Consider the following 17,056-nt stretch of genomic DNA (forward strand, 5'->3'; position numbering starts at 1 on the left):
ACTCGTATACCAGAGAGCTAATATCGATCTTCTACAGTTTCATTCACCAGATTTATTGTGTTTGTCGACAGTTTTCACTCGTCTGACAGGGCCGCTGCATATGTTACTCCGCCCCTCTTGTCCCTCCGCTCTGAGCCGGTGCCGCTGTGACACGGCGAGTATGATCGCAGCGCACCGGCTCGTATTAAAAATGCAGTGTGCTTAAAAGGAATCATCTGAAGAGCCTTGTTTATAACAGAGGTTATGTGCAGATGACAGGCGCCTGTCCCTCGTGTGCAGTGTGTAGTGGCGGCTGAGGGACAAATGCGGCATGTTCAAGTGGTGTGCACTTCAGGGTAAACAGACCTGAGTCTTACCATATTCACTTTATACCTATTTGTTTTATGATTGAGCTGAATTCCCTCAAATTGTAAAATAATGTTATAAATTACACAATCCTATACAGTGCATCTATTATTCATAAATTACACAGAAGTGCATATAAACAAAATGCTTGGTATTCGTATAGGGCCTAATACCAAGCATAGGCGGTATAGGTAATAGCACACAGCACAATATTTAACTATGTCATAATATTATGCACATTATGGATAAATGGTAAATAGACTCAACTTACATAGCACTTTTCTACCTTCATCAGGTCCAAAGTGCTTAACAGTAAGGAACCAGTCACCCATTCACTCTCTCATTCATACACCGATATACGCAGACACTGGAGGCAAGTAGGGTGAAGTGTCTTGCCCAAGGACACAATTACAGTGTGCATTTGTGGGAGCTGGGATTCGAACCCACAACCATCCGATCACAAAACGACCCGCTCTACCACCTGCACCACCGCTGATTTGACCAAACAATGAAACACACATGAAACAGTGACATTGATGCAGTAGTAGTCTGTCAGCACTCAAACTGCCTTAGCTAAGCATCTTAACCATTTAGTGTTATTTCTTCTTGAGCCGTCTGCCTGATGTTTGTATTGGTAAACTTCTTGTCAGCAAAGGCCTGGAGATTTACTAAAGTAAATACTAAGGCTAAAGTGTCCAAGGGCATAGGTTTCACTTTTATACTTTCAAATCGCCGCTGTAGCTTGAACCCGGCCGACCACACATAAAACATATCGTAGTTAGAGCTTGTCTTCTCGGTTCTCAGTTCAAATCCAAAGCTCATTTCTTTGCGCCGGCGTAGCGTTAATTAAAACACCATGGTCCAGGTTGGTGCAATTTTGTGATAAAGGTAAACTTGTCAGGACATCCCATTACAGATGAAGTATGATGTTGTTACAGAGGTGCTCCGGCCACAAATCATCTTCCACCAGTGATCGGGGGGGGGCGGGGTTGTGTGTAACACCGCTCCACTTCATTTGCAATGAGAGGTGGTGATCCTGTGTCCTGTATCAGAGACACTACCTGCTGTTATTTAGAGCAGTTCATTATTCTTTTGGATGGGTGTTGAACTTTATAACACTTAAAAAAAAAAATAGTTTTCCATTCTGAAGGTTGTTGGATGTTTTGGAGTTGTCCGTCTTCAAAGCAGCTGGGGCGACCTGTCTGGGGCAGTGGGTGATCTAAGTGCAGCGCGCAGCTTGTCTCCAGATGTGGGAGGTTTGGTCAGAAACACTAGCCCTCCCATTTAATCATCCTCCCCATTTTTGGCTGGTTATCAATGTATTATTCTTAGGGAATTGGGCTTTTGTATTTGCAAATACCTGCAATCAGTGTCACTTTATCAATCATAATCACCTCCAAAATTAATATAAATTTTGCGCAACCAACTTTGACATATTATATATTCTAATTTTATTATGTATACTGTTGTGTATTGTTAATTTTACATAAGATACCTTAATTTTACTATTACTTGTGTATTTTACCTTGCTCTTCTTTGATTGCACATTCCCTAACTTTCTGCACCCCCTTTATAGAGTCCTCAATAAAGTCCTTATGTCATCTGATCCTTAAATAATGTGTATGGAAAACATCAAGAGGTACTTCAAACCTAATTTAAGTCCTTCAGAGGTTGCACGGACTACAGTGAAGCAGTTGAGTACAGCTTAAAACAAGACTTAAAAGAAAGATGTGTTTTGCAACGGCAGTTTGAGTGTTGAAATCAGGTCATGTGTAGGAAATTGGTGAAGTGTGTACCTCATCATGACATCAGCAGGTGGAACAGAGCCATTTGAGCTCTCGAGAAGGGGAAGGGAATAGGGCTGGGCGACATTGACAAAAAAAAATACCTCCTTTATGGGGACGTTCTTCAATGATGTTGAAGTGAAATGTTTGCAAACCATCAGGAATACGCAAAAATGTGCCGGCAAGCATGTACATTTACTGCTTAGTCACTAAGATAATTGTCCTGAACCGACTACAAAAGGCCACATTTTTTCCCCCTATTTTCCCCTAATTTTTCTCTATTTTGTCCCTAATCTTTTCCTTATTTTTCCCCTATATTTATGTCCTTCCCCCCCCCAATGTTTTAATTTATTTCCCCACATTGGAGACACCCCCTATAAATTAGATTATCTTCCTAACAGCCAATTCAATATTATCTTGTAGACGATATCCACCAAACTATAGATGAATAAATAAATTAATTGTTCTGATAGATATACTCAACCCTATGACCAATGCTTTACATCAGAGGTGTCAAGCATATCTGGCCCCTGCCCTGTAGAGCATAGAGTATGTAAAAAAAAAAAAGTCTCTAACCCATTCCTGTGCGGAGTTATGAATAGAAGAATAACCAGAATGCTAATTCTAGCCACTAGGGGGCATTCAATTTAAAAAAAGGAAAGAGTTCCACATGTGTCCAGCAGAGGGCACTGACATAATAAGAGCTCAGGATATGAACAACATATTACATAGCCACGTGGTAAATGGACATTCTGCCCCAGGGCGGCTGTGGCTTCAATAACATCTTACCACCACCGAGTGTGGAGTGAATAATGACTATGTAGCTCTTTGAGAAACTTGTGACACCGGCTTGTAAAGTGCAATACAAGTGTGAGCCGTTGTTATTAATAAGGCTACAGTCAAGTTGGGGCTTTGACCAAATTACAGCTCATCATTATTCATTTATTGGAAAAGTTTTCTCTATTATATGCGGCCCGCGACCCGTAGTGGGAGCTGAATTTCGGCCCGCGACCCAAAATTAGTTTCACACCCCTGCTCTAGATCATAAATATGTTTTTTCTGGGTTGTGGCTTGTCCCGAAAAGTCGAAGGTGGGTCCTGAAACGATTACCCTTCACCTATAAAATTGAGTTTTCAGTTTAGAAGCTACTCTTTCTCTTGACGCCCTGTGTTGAATCCCAAAGCCCGCAGTGGGACTGGCTTATCTGATCACCCCCCTGCTGGACAACCACTGCAATCAAGCTGCGCCCAAGAAAATAGTCCCCTCCATTTGGACGCGAAAGAGGAGAGAGAGAGAGGGAAGAGAGGAGAGGTACAGCGAAAGGTTGATTACAGGGGAATGGACAAGGAGAGAGGCAGAAAATGGAGCAGCGAGCAGGAGAATTAACGGAGGGGCGACAGGGGACGAGCCCGGGCCCCGCAGATAAGGCCAGTTTAAAGTGGATATATAGGTCAGAGGAGGGGTCAGCCGAGATTTAGAAAAAGAACATCGAGACAACTCCTCCACACCCTGCGCCGGCTCAGAGGGATATGGCTGTGCAGCAGGGAATGAAATATTATAAATCCCTGAAATGTAGGAAAAACACAGAATATGAAGGGATTACTACTAGTATTTGATAGTTACAGTGTTGAAGGGCCTGTATTCTGAAAAATATATGTAATTACTGGACCTACATGAAACAAAAACTGACAAAGCATACATAGACCGATCTGATACTGGGATCAGATATCGGAGCTGATTCTGGAAAAAATATTATTATAGATATAGATACCGATACTGAACCGATACCAGTTTTGGCACCACATTGAAAACACAACTTTCACCTAAGTGAATATGGGAATGCTGTATATCATTTTGTAGCTAAGAACCTGGAGAATTCAGTAGCTGAGTTAGGTTTAACCTCCGCAAATGTAATTTTGAATGCCGCAGTTAGCAACAAGCTGCTAAAGCTAGCGACAGTATGCTATTGCTAATAAGGCTAGGTCAGAAACTACAGTATGATAGAAATACCTAAAGTTGTCTAATGAAATAAAATTTTAGTTTATGAAATGTTGTTTACTTTGTTTATGTTTATATTAATGTAAAATAGCCCTACAGTGATCCTTGTTAAATGTTTTTCCATTAGTTTATTACTAGATATAATAGATCTGTAACATCATGGCAAGAAAAGATGAGACTTTATTGATCTCACATTGGAGATAAGAGCACCACTCACTTTTTCACTCAGAGAAAACCACTTTTAAAAAAGTATCTCGGTATCGGTTAATATCGGATATCGGCAGATACTCAAAACCCCAGTATCTGTTTCAGTTCAGTGAATAAAGTTTAAGCCATCTTGTCTTTTCCGGTTTCTGCTTGTATAAAGTTAAACTTTCTTCTAAAATTGTCAGGTGACATTATTCAATCACAGGAACGACTGCTGTCAGTTGAAAAGAGCTTTTGACTTCACAGCGTTTGCTGCTCTGAAACTTAAGAAAGGAAAAGAAAACTCCTCGAACAAATTTTAGGCCTGTTCAGTCCCAGGCTGTTCCCACTGTCAGGTTGCCCAAGTTCAGCTGATTAAAGCTCTTCTCGTCTGTTACTGCTGTGGGTCCAGCCCTTTGACCTCTACGATGTACACACACTATATCTGAAGAAGCAACACAGAAACAGGAGGACACGCAAACTTCACACAGAAAGGAAGCTGAGCAAAAGAACGTTCTTACTGAGGCAAATGCTCACTCTGCAATCTCGTGCTACTGGCATGTAACAAATGAACAAGATAAACCAACTCATAGTAAATACAGAATTCCATACCTGCACATTATCCAAGGCTATATTCCCAAGCGTCCTCCACTCCACTACGTGTGGTTACTGTCACGGATGTGACTTTTGACCCCGCAGGCAGTACGTCTCCCTTATCGCACTGACTAATGGAGACCCCTGCCCCAACAGCTGTCCCTTAAACCCATACTGAGGGGCGGCGTAAAGGGCCTATCTCACCGGCCTAGAGACTAGTTGGAGACTAGAGTCGGCGCTAGTCACAGAGATGTTTCCATTGCGTCCACTGGCAATAAGGCGAGTCTCAGGTAGGTTCGATTTCTGCGTCTCCGCATGGTCTCCAAGAGGTCTATACGGTCTCAAGCAGATGTGGCAACTTTACAAACACTATTTGTTCTCCTCAACCTGTGAAACATTTCTGTGACATCCCGGCAATGTCTCTGAGATCTCCTTGGTATCCGACAGGTCTCGGAGACATTGCAAGGACGTCACAGAAAAGTCTCACAGGTTAAGGACAACAAATAGTATCTGTGACACAACTGCTTGAGACAACATAGACCTCTCGGAGACTACAAAGTGTCCATGCAGCCTCATCTCGAACGTTTCGTTTTCACTGAGACTACCTGGAGACTTGCCTTATCTCCATGGGACGCAGAGACATCTCCGTGACCAGCGAGAACCCTTTAGACTTGGCAAGTCTAGTTATAGTACCTTGAGTAAGAGACACAATTAAAAGTTTTATTGAATGGGTAAACTTTCTCACACACATCTCTGCAGGTAGAGACTCCAGCAACGCAAAGCCTGACAAGGATGTGGTGATGGCGGGGGGGGGGGGGGGGGGGGGGGAATGGAAGGGTTGGATCGGCTGCTGCGGTGGAGATGGCTGGGCTGACATAATGCAAACTTTTTAGAGCTTTTGTTATATCCTCTCCAGACATAATATCTTGATTTTGTTCTTGTTTCATTCACCACATACGTTATTTTAACTTGTAGCACAAACAATACCAGGGCTGAGGTCTCCAAAAGTTGTATAAAAGGCCTATATAAAGCTTTAAGAGGCAGGTTAGGAAATTCAATTCTTTTTGTTGTATTGATGCTTCAGATTCTCTGGGAAAAAAAGATACATTTGGTTTGAGTTTGTCCTTCGCCCACTGATTTTCATCCAAACTGCTTACTCCGCTCCAATCTCTTAATTCATTTAGCATCCGTGCCAAGCGTTCAGTCAGCCAGCATATAAGAAGAGCACTTACTGATTAGACTTAGCTTTTGTCTTTGGTCCCTTTGTTGCTGCGGTTGGATTTGAACAAGTATAGAAGACAGTGATAGCAGGAGTTCATTTCTTATCATCGATTTTGACCCGTGTTTTCACCATGTACCATTTTAAGAAATATAACAGAAACCTGTGTGTTGTGTTTTGGGGCATTTGTTGACGCAGATTGGCAACAGTAATTAAGTGTCCGATGTGAATAGATAATGGCTTAGAGTGGGTAGAGTTCAGTTTTCATGTTTTGAAAATTGTATTTTGTATAATAAAAAACTACTGCTACTACTGATGTACTAAAAAACAACATTAAAATCTGAATTCAGACCATTATGAAGCAATATGAAAACAAAGACCCATACAACAACATAATGTGCTCCTCGCAAACACAATTGTGCTGTTTTTAAACCAGAAAAGTTTTAATCTGCCTTTGGTTGATAAGATACAGCCTTTAGTAAACCTGGGTGTAAAGTTTCTTAGGAGAAAAATACAATAATTTCAAACTTTTTTAGTATCAGTCTTCTTCAACATAACATAAAAGCAGTGAGAGGGGTATGAATATTTCCTGACACCCCTGCACACACTTGCCAAGCTTGTTAAGTGCAGTATATATTCAAGCCATTTTCATTGTTGATATAATATATTAGGGCATAAGACAATAGCTTCAAACTAAACAATTTTCAATAACTGACTTTGTGAAGTTTAAAACTTTACTTGAAAAGAGCTGCACAGAAACAATCCAATAGGTGTGCCGCAGCATATAGCTGAAGGCATATAGTTACAGAATACAATATACATTTAATGTGAGTCATCCCACAATGAAAAAACATCTGAAGGAAAGACACAAAGCATTATATTCTGCCTCAGAATGGAGCTAAATTACATTTGGTGTAAGAGGAAGCTCCCTACACAATAAATATTTCTACCACTGAGCAAACCTTACACAGGCAAACTTTAGTGAGACGTGGGGTCGGTCTTTCTCCAAAAACACAATGGTTTCGTGAGTTACTCGAGTAAACGTAACTGAGCACTACCCGTCTCTGTACTAAATTGGGACCCCTATCCACTCTGCTCTTACCTTAAACGGCCCGGGTATTTCTACCCGCCTGTACCTTGGCCCACGCCCCACGCCTCTCCGCTTAAGTGCTACTGAAAGATAGTCGCCATAAAGCCAAGCGATGAGATTTGACTTCCTGGTGCTGAAAGAAAATCCATTTATTTTGGACGCCACAGTGTTGTCTGCGGCTAAAAGGCCCGATGCATTGATTACAGTCCAAGCGCCATAATACCCTAAGTGCTTGGATATAGCTATGAGGGGACCATCCTCCCTTCTCCCTTCCATGCAGACTTTTAATGAAAACAGATCAGGTATGCATTTTAATCACCCGGGAAGAGAGGAGAGAGACACACACACGGGCAGTAAGGATGAGGAGATTAAGCTGAAAAGAAATAGCTGGAACTAATTTGGATATTAGGACTTCCACCATAAAAAAAAAAAACAGTTAGTGAAAACGCTTTCTTTGAGCAGTGTGGCTTGGACGGGCCATTTTTCACTGTCGACAAATTCATCGGAGCGGAGTTTGATACCGTGGTTTTCAGCTCATCTGTTTCTACTCTATTAGTTCAAAATTGGCAGAGAACTTAAAGTGTTAAGAGAACAGTTGAGTACAGATCCCAAGCTGAAACAATACTTTTATCCAATTAGAAACAATGCAGCAACTAAGTTAGGGTGTTCTTCAAAAACAGAAGAGGTTTTAGCCTGATTTTGAGACCTTTACCTGGTTTCTTGGGTGGTGTGGTCGAAATATTGCTCATTAAAGAGCATGTCGTGGCACTCTTTACGTGTGTGTGTGTTATTCTAACAATTGTTGCTCGCGATTTAAGTGACAGAACTTTGGCAACACTCTACTCACCGACACCTCTCAGTGTGCAGCAGCCAGCCCGCTCCAGTGCCGCCTTTAAAACCAGATTTTCATCAGCACGTTTATTCCTCTCCCTCAAACGGCAGACACAAACACATGAAAGGACAGACGCTGAGCTAGTCTAGTATCCGACTTGTCTCTCATTAAATTGCTTTTGGTCTCGCGCTCTGTCAGAATCGTTTTGTCTTTGCCTTCAGACAAGTGTGAGGTTGTTAATTGCCGAAAAAATGTTGCGTCTGTGGTGGTGTCGTCACAAAGCTTTTCAAACAGCTCAAATTTTACTCCACAAAACAAAAGCTGGATAATCGAAATTACGCATATACATCTCCATAGTTTTATTCTAATTTTCCACACTTTGCTTCAGCAGTGTTCAAGACAAAATCATTGGAGTTTTAATGTTTTCATGAGATTTTATCCTACCCCTAGAGGCCATAAGGGCAACTGCAGTTGTCGTAGCAAGGTGCGATTTTTACTTATTAATTGTCCGTGAGAGTAAATACTACACTGACAGAAAAGGTCAAGGGAGAGAGGGATATTGTACATCCAATTAAACAATGGAATTATTTTTTTTCCACTCAAACTTGGCGGTAAATACTGTTTAAAGTGGCGCTAGCCCCCAGTTAGCTTTGCCTGTAAGCCTGCTAGCTTCTTCATGATTCCATTAGTGTGTATAGGTGGCTCCGGTCCGGAGGGAGTCAAGTTGCAATTGTGGTTTTCTGGCCAGAGACACCGGGGGAGATGAAAAACCCCCCAATCATCCCATTAATATTACCCTTAGAGGGACAACGGAAAGGATTTATTAAGGTAAAAAAGTTACTTAGTATTGCTTTAAAGAAACAGGCTACCGTTTTTACATTCTGAGATATGTTCCCAGTGCACAAATATAGCATTTAGCCTCTCCCTGCATAGGTATAGCTCCAAACTGGGGTGAAGTTAGAAGCTACCAAGCTGGTCCACGTTTTCTCTATTTAAATACAGTGTCGTGAGTAGTTGCACGACCCAAGTCTAGTTACACAAAATCAAACATATCGATTTTCTAAGTGGCACTATATTGTAAGGCGTAATAACATAGGAGCACTTCGACGTCCGCGCAGTAATATCTCACTTTATTGCGTTGATGCCAAGTGCTCCTGAGGTAGTATTATCTGCGTAGAAAATCGACATGTTTGATTTTGTGTAACTAGATGATTTTGATTTTGTGTAAAGGCTCACGTAACAACTAACAGCTAACAACATTTGCGTGACTGAGCACACGCACAAAGACCAGACAGTTACGCATCAACTCATCTAAGCTAAGGTAAGAACATATCTCAGAATGTAAAAATGGTGGCCTATTTCTTTAAGCATTCAGAGCAGACAGCCCTAACTGGAAGGGTCTACAGTCAATGCAAATGGATGCCTAACCTAACTTGCTCATGCACTGGAAACCTGCACCGTTGTATCTACTACATCTCTATTCCAAAACTGTGGCATCAAAGTCGTTTTCTAACATTGGGTTTACTTTTTCTTTACACTGTCAACTGTCTTCCCGTTTGCTGATTCTCCATTTATTCCTGTATTCTTTTAGACAGGCCGTTCAGTTGTACCGTTCTTGACTGATGCTCTCACAAATCCATTGATAAGCACTTCGGGAAAGCTGTGCCGGCACAATGTTTACTTCTTTTTTCTTTTTTTTTTATCGCTGACACATTGGACAGGCCATGTCTCCCCCCCCTCCCTCTCTCTCTCTCCCCCTCCCTCCCTCTCTCCCCTGCTTTGATGATGGGGTCTTGGCACGGCGTCTCCCACATTGTTTTCATCTGCAGGTTCGGGAGGGCCAAGGGAGGTGAGGCATGAGAAGTCAGAGCCAGTGTAGGTGCATCGGTGCTGGGAAGGTTTAGCCGGAGCGTTCATCTGGCTTCAATCTCTCCACCCCGTGCGGCGCTTGCTGCTCGGTGTTGCCAATTGTTGTGCGCACAAAGAGAAAGGGAGGCTGACTTCACTGCCAGTGTTTGTAAGTGGAATGTGTACTAAATAAGGAGGGTTGGCAGTTTGAGAGAGGCTAATTTGTAAAAGGAAGCGATCATTTGTTGCGCCAAGTACAGTTTGTTGAGTTCTTAATTAGGCCTGCATGATACTGGGGAAAACAACAACAAAAAACGTCCATATGATTTCTCTTAATTGCACTCCTTATGATCATATTAACAAGCTGTATATGGAGAATTTCACCATGTGAGTTGAGTTTTCTTTCATGCATGTGTAAGTAATCTTCTTCCATAATTCAGTTTGTCTCCAAATACATCTAATCCAGAGTTTGCCACAATTTGTAGTCCCATGGCTGGTCGATGTTTACAGATAGGAAAGGCCACACAACAACAAGCACAAGAGTCAATAGACATCAACCATATACAATAGACTCGAAATAGTTAGTAAAAAACAAGCAGAAAATAGCGAACGGACAAATAAGACAGTACAACATACAAAATGGTAAACACTATTGGTAAAAAAACGACATGTCCAAGCTGTGACTGCAGGTTTAAAGGAACAGGCCACCGTTTTTGCATACTGAGATATGTTCTTACCTCAGCTTAGACGAGTTGATGCGTACCTGTCTGATCTTTGTGCGAGCCCTCAGTCACGCAAAAAGACCCAAGATGTTGTTAGCATTTAGAAGCGACAGAGCTCTTCTACGTTTTCCCTATTTAAACACGATCCAAGTATAGTTGCACAAAATTAAACATGCTGATTTTCTAAGTGGATGAAAAGAGGTAGTATATTGTAAGGCGTAATAACACCTTAGGAGCACTTCACATCCGCGCAGTAACTATACTTGGATCGTGCAACTACTCACGTAATCGTATTTAAATAGGGAAAACGTGGAAGAGCTTGGTCGCAACATCTTTTGAACGTGAAGACCAGACAGGTACGCATCAACTCGTCTAAGCTAAGGTAAGAACATATCTCAGTATGGAAAAACGGTTAACCTGTTCCTTTAATTATCCAGGAGCCAGAGTCTGACTGATCTAGTGAAGGTAATGTGACTGATGTTCTAGCTGTGAGCCGCCCTCAATGAAAAGCTCAACTAAGCAATTTACTGTATGTTTTTTTTTCTGAAAGTCTCAGTCACAGTATCCTCTGCTTTGGGCTTTAGTGGATAAATCCCTGCAAAGGGGGTGGAGCCAGACAATGCAGTATTCTATAAACAAGTATGATGTCATGAAATCTAATCATATGCTCCCATATGAAAAAAAAATATATATAGATCTTGAGAGAATATGACAGTGGTGTTAGGAGTTGTGCTTTCGATCCAAAACCTGCACTGCACTGTGCTTTCAGATGGAGTCTAATGGCTTTTGCTGTCGTTTTGTCTATGGAGATTTTCTGCTAGAGGTATATTCTGGACACAATATAAATCACTTACATGGAAGAAATGCCAATTCTCAGTGTGTAGTAGTTTTAAGGGTTTGAATAAAGCATTTAGGCTCTGCACAGTGACACATTTATGTTAGCTTGTTGTTGGCAAAAGAGACTTGGACAAGTAGTCACTGCTTAGTATCCCGGTAGATATGCTCATAGCAATCTGTGCAAAGTTTGGACTTCAGCCAAAGCCTGCACATTAGCTAAACACCGCTAATAGCTGCTCCTAGCATTAGCACCATACTGTTTTCCTCCTCCAAGCTGTCTACCTTGAATGCACTGCGGCGCATTGTTTTATGCTTTAGCGTGGGCTCCAGAGTTGGGGGAATGAGAGGGGGGGAGACCTTTGGGGCCCCCACTGAGCCGGGATCCGGTCCTGCTGTCAGCTGCATGTACCGGGGACAGGGGCCAAACCGCGGGGGCCCCCGACCATCTGCCGCGCGATACAGGCTGCAGAAGGAAGACTGCTGGTGCAAGGAAGCGTGTGCATATGTGCGCGGGTTCATTCATTTTTTACAGCGACAAGCCTTGTAATATTAAACTGTGATAGTGTAGCATCGAGCGTATACACATCTGTCTCGAGATTTGGTTTGTTGTTAATTTAAAATGGATTGGATTTATGATAATGAATGAGCAGATAGTAATGGGCTGCACTTTTGAATGCCTTTTTTAAATAATTCATTCGGAGGATAGCTCTTCTGCAAATACATTTTACTTTGCCTGCTAAATAATAAGAGGTCGACCAGCACGGGTTTTCCCAAGGCCGATTTTTGAGAGATTTTGATTGGCTGATGCTGATATGCACGGCCGATGTTTTTGACCCATATGTCTTGTCTGTAATCCTGTGTATGATGATGAACTGCAGAATGTGTCAGTGTTGAACTGTGACAGCAGGGGGAAAACCAAAATTATAAAAACTTCACAAACTTGTGACCGATTTTCATTGCAATGCTTCTCAGTTCCCCTGAGGTCTAAGAAAAATACCCCAAATATGTTATGGATTGTTTCAGAGAACCACAATTTTAGCATCTCATTGAATTGCTATCTTTGTCTTGTATTAGTCGTGTTGTTTGGCCTGAGTTTGGTTTGTCAATCATTTCAAACGGATTATGAAAAATAAAAGGACGGAAAAGAGCAACTGTGGTGAATTGGATCTCTCTCTCGTGGGGTTTGCTTAACTTCACTTGTGTGTTCATCTAATTGCTTCATGGTTGGTCGATATGCCGGCTGAAAAGCTCCCAATTAACTATATTTCTGCACCGGGGCTGTCGGCGCCGTTTTTCTGTTTTTACAAGACAAAAACCACAAGTGCTTAAAGAATGTGGCAAATGCATAGAGCTGCCCCCACGGCTGTTGTTCCAGCGCTAATCAGAACCAAACGCAAGTCTTCAGCATTGACATCGTAAGAGGCGTGTGGGCAGAAAGAGAATTAAAGGTGGAACAAATTGAGACCTGACGTCTGGAGTTGTGTTTGGTTTCATTGTGATCGTGCATGCTAAAGATCCTTTGCCAGATTTCTTCTGTTTTCAAACCAGAAATGGGAGCTAGTAGTGTATATCATTAGTGAACAGTTCATTGTTATTGTTTATTTCACATCCCTAGCTTTCTTAACAACATTCCTAACGTTCACATTCCTCTTGGATAAGTTCATAGGCACATTTTAGCATCAGTAGTACTAGCAATCTTGAAATAAATACTTTTGTCCTTGATTTGAAAGTCTACTGTATTTTCCGGACTATACGGAGTATAAGACGCACCAGCCAAAATATGCATGATGAAGAAAAAACAACAGGCTGAATAGGTGTCTGGTATGTTAACGTCACATAACTATAGCATAAAGAACATACCAATCTCTCGATCTCACTCCAAATCACTAAATCCATTGAAATCTTCATCCTCGGTGTAACTTCTGAACAATTGCCTTGGCAACGACCTGGGCACGGAGGCGTAACTGCACCATTGACAAGCCTCTCCCAGCAGCATGTTTTTCAAGCTCTCATTTGCAAACTCGTTCCTCTAGCTGTGGCCATTGAGCTTTTAGCCCGTGATTAGCTTTGTTTTGTTTTCTTCTTTGTGGTAAGAGTAACCTCCGCTTTCTCGCTGACTTTTTTAAATATACCTTGCTCCATGGACAGATTTCTTGAAATTAGATTCTCAAATCAAGAACACAAGTACTTATTTCAAGAAAAAAATTACTTATTTCAACTTTTTGCAGTGTGGAAACATTATTCTATCTTGAAAACCAATGCTTAAGTGTTCTGAATAAAAAAAAAAAGAGCCTTTAGAGAAATCTTACAAAATGTGATTCATGAATGGCCTTTACTTCCATGCAGCGCTTTTGTTCAGCCTTTAGACTTTCCTCCTTTATCCCCAGGAGCGCACAGCGGCCTGACGTGTGCCGTTAATAACTGATAACGTGTCACTCTACATGACGAGCCCTGTTTTATTTAAAGCCCAAAAGGGAGCGTGTCTGGCTGACCTCCTTTCTTTGCATATGGCAGACAAAACTGACATCTGACGCCCGGGAGAATGAAGCGATGGCAATGGAGTTGGGAAATGTCGCCAATCAAAACACACAGGGGTTAAAACTATTGTGGTGTTTGGAAAGACGAGTTGGGGGCGGAAATGTCTGAAAATAATAAGGGTAGTCTCACACTTTTTAGTTCCGTTTTTCATTGAATGGTTTCTGGTTCTCCTCAGCCGTCAAAAGTCTCAACAAGCTCAGTGACAGCGAGGACTATTCCTGAAATAATGCAGCAACTGGAAATAACTGTAAAGGTTCGACTTTTAGTACCTTTGGCGATATTATACATAATGCCAGTAGAGGGCGGCTGCTGTCCTCCGCTGCTTTGGTAAAAAGAAACCGTTTCAAATCGTGAGAATTGTCAACAAAGTTACTAATCTGCACAGGGAGAGAGTTTGGCCGCAGACAGGATTAGAACAAGTTTGGTGAAGGTCTCTGGACTCTAAAAGTCTTAATCCTACTGAAACATGCACAAATGAAATAAATCATCGCTTCATGCATGTCTTTGATGAGGATATAACACTATAACATGTTTTCCAAAATGTGTTTAGTTGGAGTAATACATTAACAAATGGAATTAAGTACGCTCCAGAAGCTTTAACTTGTTTCCTTTTAGTCTAATGTATTGAGGTCTTGTTTAGGTTTATTCAGCAAAATCATTCCATTGATGAAAACTATATATCAGTGGATAAAATTACCACAGCTCTCATCGTTTTCATGTTTTGTTTCTGCTGCTTCTGACTGTGAATAGACAATTTGTCGTTCCGATCCCCTAACCTGGATCCTTCCACTGCCGGAGCACCCAGAGGGGGGCGTATAGGGCTGCAACAGTAGACTGAGCAGCAATATGTAAGCGCAGGCATCCCCATCTCCTCAATCCGCAAGCTACTGTAACCACCACTTTCATGTCAAATGCTTTCTCTAGTCTTTTAATAGACATATAAGGGGCTAAATGTGCCATCTATTCACTAAAGTTTGTGTAATGTTGTGCTAAATCGTAGCTCTGATGGGGTTGTCCCATTGTTATTGTCCATTAAGTTGGAGCTGATGGGTTGCGTTGTCGCCCCCTGGCTTTGACTGCCCATGGTGTCATACCGCAATCTACTTTTGGCAACATTAGAGTGACAAATTGCAACAACAAAAAATCTATACGTTTCAGCACAAATCACCCACATCTGGTTTCCAGTCACATTACTGTTTTGCTGTTTTGGGTACTAGTATGAGAAGTATTCACTATAGACACAGACAGCCTCTCAGGGAACGCCCACAAATGGCCACAGGTGAGGAATGCAATGTGGTTCAACTGCCCATAAAAACATAAATAATGGAGAATGCTAACCATAGTGCTAAGATTAACTTAATGCTACATGCATTTGGGAAAAATACCTGTTGACTGGAACGCACCATATGAAGGTTGGCGCTACACCATAGCAATTGTAGAAATGCCTTTAGCTATTTGAGCCTGTTCTCACACATGAGTACATTTTGTTTTAAGTGAGCGTTCTATCCCCACACAATTGAAGTGGGAAGCCAGGCACATTACTAGAGTATGGTGAGGTATGTTATGTCCTTTCCATGGCATTTTTATGGGATAAGATAAGCCTTTATTGTCTCCAGACAGGAGAAATGATCACGGGCATCAATACAAACACATCATTGCCAGAGGTTACATTTCTCACATCCCTTTACATCAGCATTAAACAAGCCAAGGGCTTAGTCACAGTTATATATTATCTGTGGTTTCTTCGTCATTAACATCTTACAAGATGATGTTTAGTGGCACACTAAAAGCAGACTAAATTGTAATTATTAATTATATAATTTAGTATTTAGCTCAGAAGATCTGGATTGAAGGGCATGTTGCCCGAAACGTCACATATGCTTTTGGTCTAAGAAGAAATTGAAAAATTGTGAACTTTCACTGCTGTGACGGACAGTTTTACTTTTTACAGATGAAAAGCGTGATGAAAGGTGTGGCGTGAACTGTTAAAACTCTTTTTAAACCCACAAATATCTTTAATTATTAGTTTATTTAGCTATTTTGCTAGATTAAAAAAGCATTTGGATTGTACTGTTAAATGTTGCCATGGAAACCAGATCCTCCACAGTGACTGTATAGCCATATCATTCATGCATTTTCTCAAACAGAAACTGTGAGAGACTTTTTGTTTGGCTAAAGAAACAACAATTCGGCCATGGAGGCGAAACCCAGGAGGTTGAATAACAAGGTGGAACCACAAAGATTAGTCAGAGAAGTTTTGACAGTGGACGACCCACAGATGAATGGCCAAATGGAGTCCGAACATCAAGTGGAGGAGCAGACCACCATGTTCAGGTTGAGGAACAGACTGAGAGATGCATCATCTTGGTTTAGGCACCAGTTGAGGAGGGACACATCTTCATGGCTTGAGCACCAAGAGGACGAGCAGTCCACCATCTCCAGGTTGAGGAACAGACTGAGAGATGCAGCTGTGTGGCTTGGCACCAACTATGAACACATTTATTTAGGGTCGATCCTCATGGTTCAGTTTCTCTTTTTCATCTGGATGATAGCCATGATTTTCATTCATTTGTTCAACATCCGGCACTAGACTGATGGAGAAAGAGACAGAGACGAGGAGAACGAAGTGGTTCAACGGCTAATAATAAGGTTAATGTTGGCCCCTCATGCTATATACTACATGCTAACCGCTAACTTTAAGTGCTTCTAGCAGAGAATGGTCTCAAGACATTCATTAGGACCTGATTGTGATTTGACTTCATTTGTGTGTGTTAAAAATGCTTCTAGTTTTTGTTTTTGTCTCATTTTCGTCATCAAAAATGTTCAGCAGCATAGCAACTATGACTAAACTAGACCTGATGTCTGTTTTATAATTGAATGTATGATAACATGGCTATGGCTACATCTCTTAAGAATGTTGAATTTTGATTGAGTCTAGTTTTAGTCATCATTAATAAATACAATCTCTTTTTTATGAAGAGAATGTTCATTTGACCATTTGTGTTCCAGTCTTTGCCTGCGACACTGTATCTCTCCCACACAAACGCAGTCAGGACCATTTCC

The 17,056-nt window shown here is 41.5% G+C and overlaps 1 protein-coding gene across 1 annotated transcript in view; it reads left to right on the forward strand.

Annotated features, from left to right (window-relative positions):
- Positions 1 to 17,056, forward strand: part of clmpa (CXADR like membrane protein a) — a 358,126-nt gene that overhangs the window by 102,156 nt on the left and 238,914 nt on the right. The window lies entirely within an intron of this gene.

Source organism: Gobius niger, assembly GCF_951799975.1.
Source record: "Gobius niger genome assembly, chromosome: 11".
Classification (NCBI taxonomy): domain Eukaryota; kingdom Metazoa; phylum Chordata; class Actinopteri; order Gobiiformes; family Gobiidae; genus Gobius; species Gobius niger.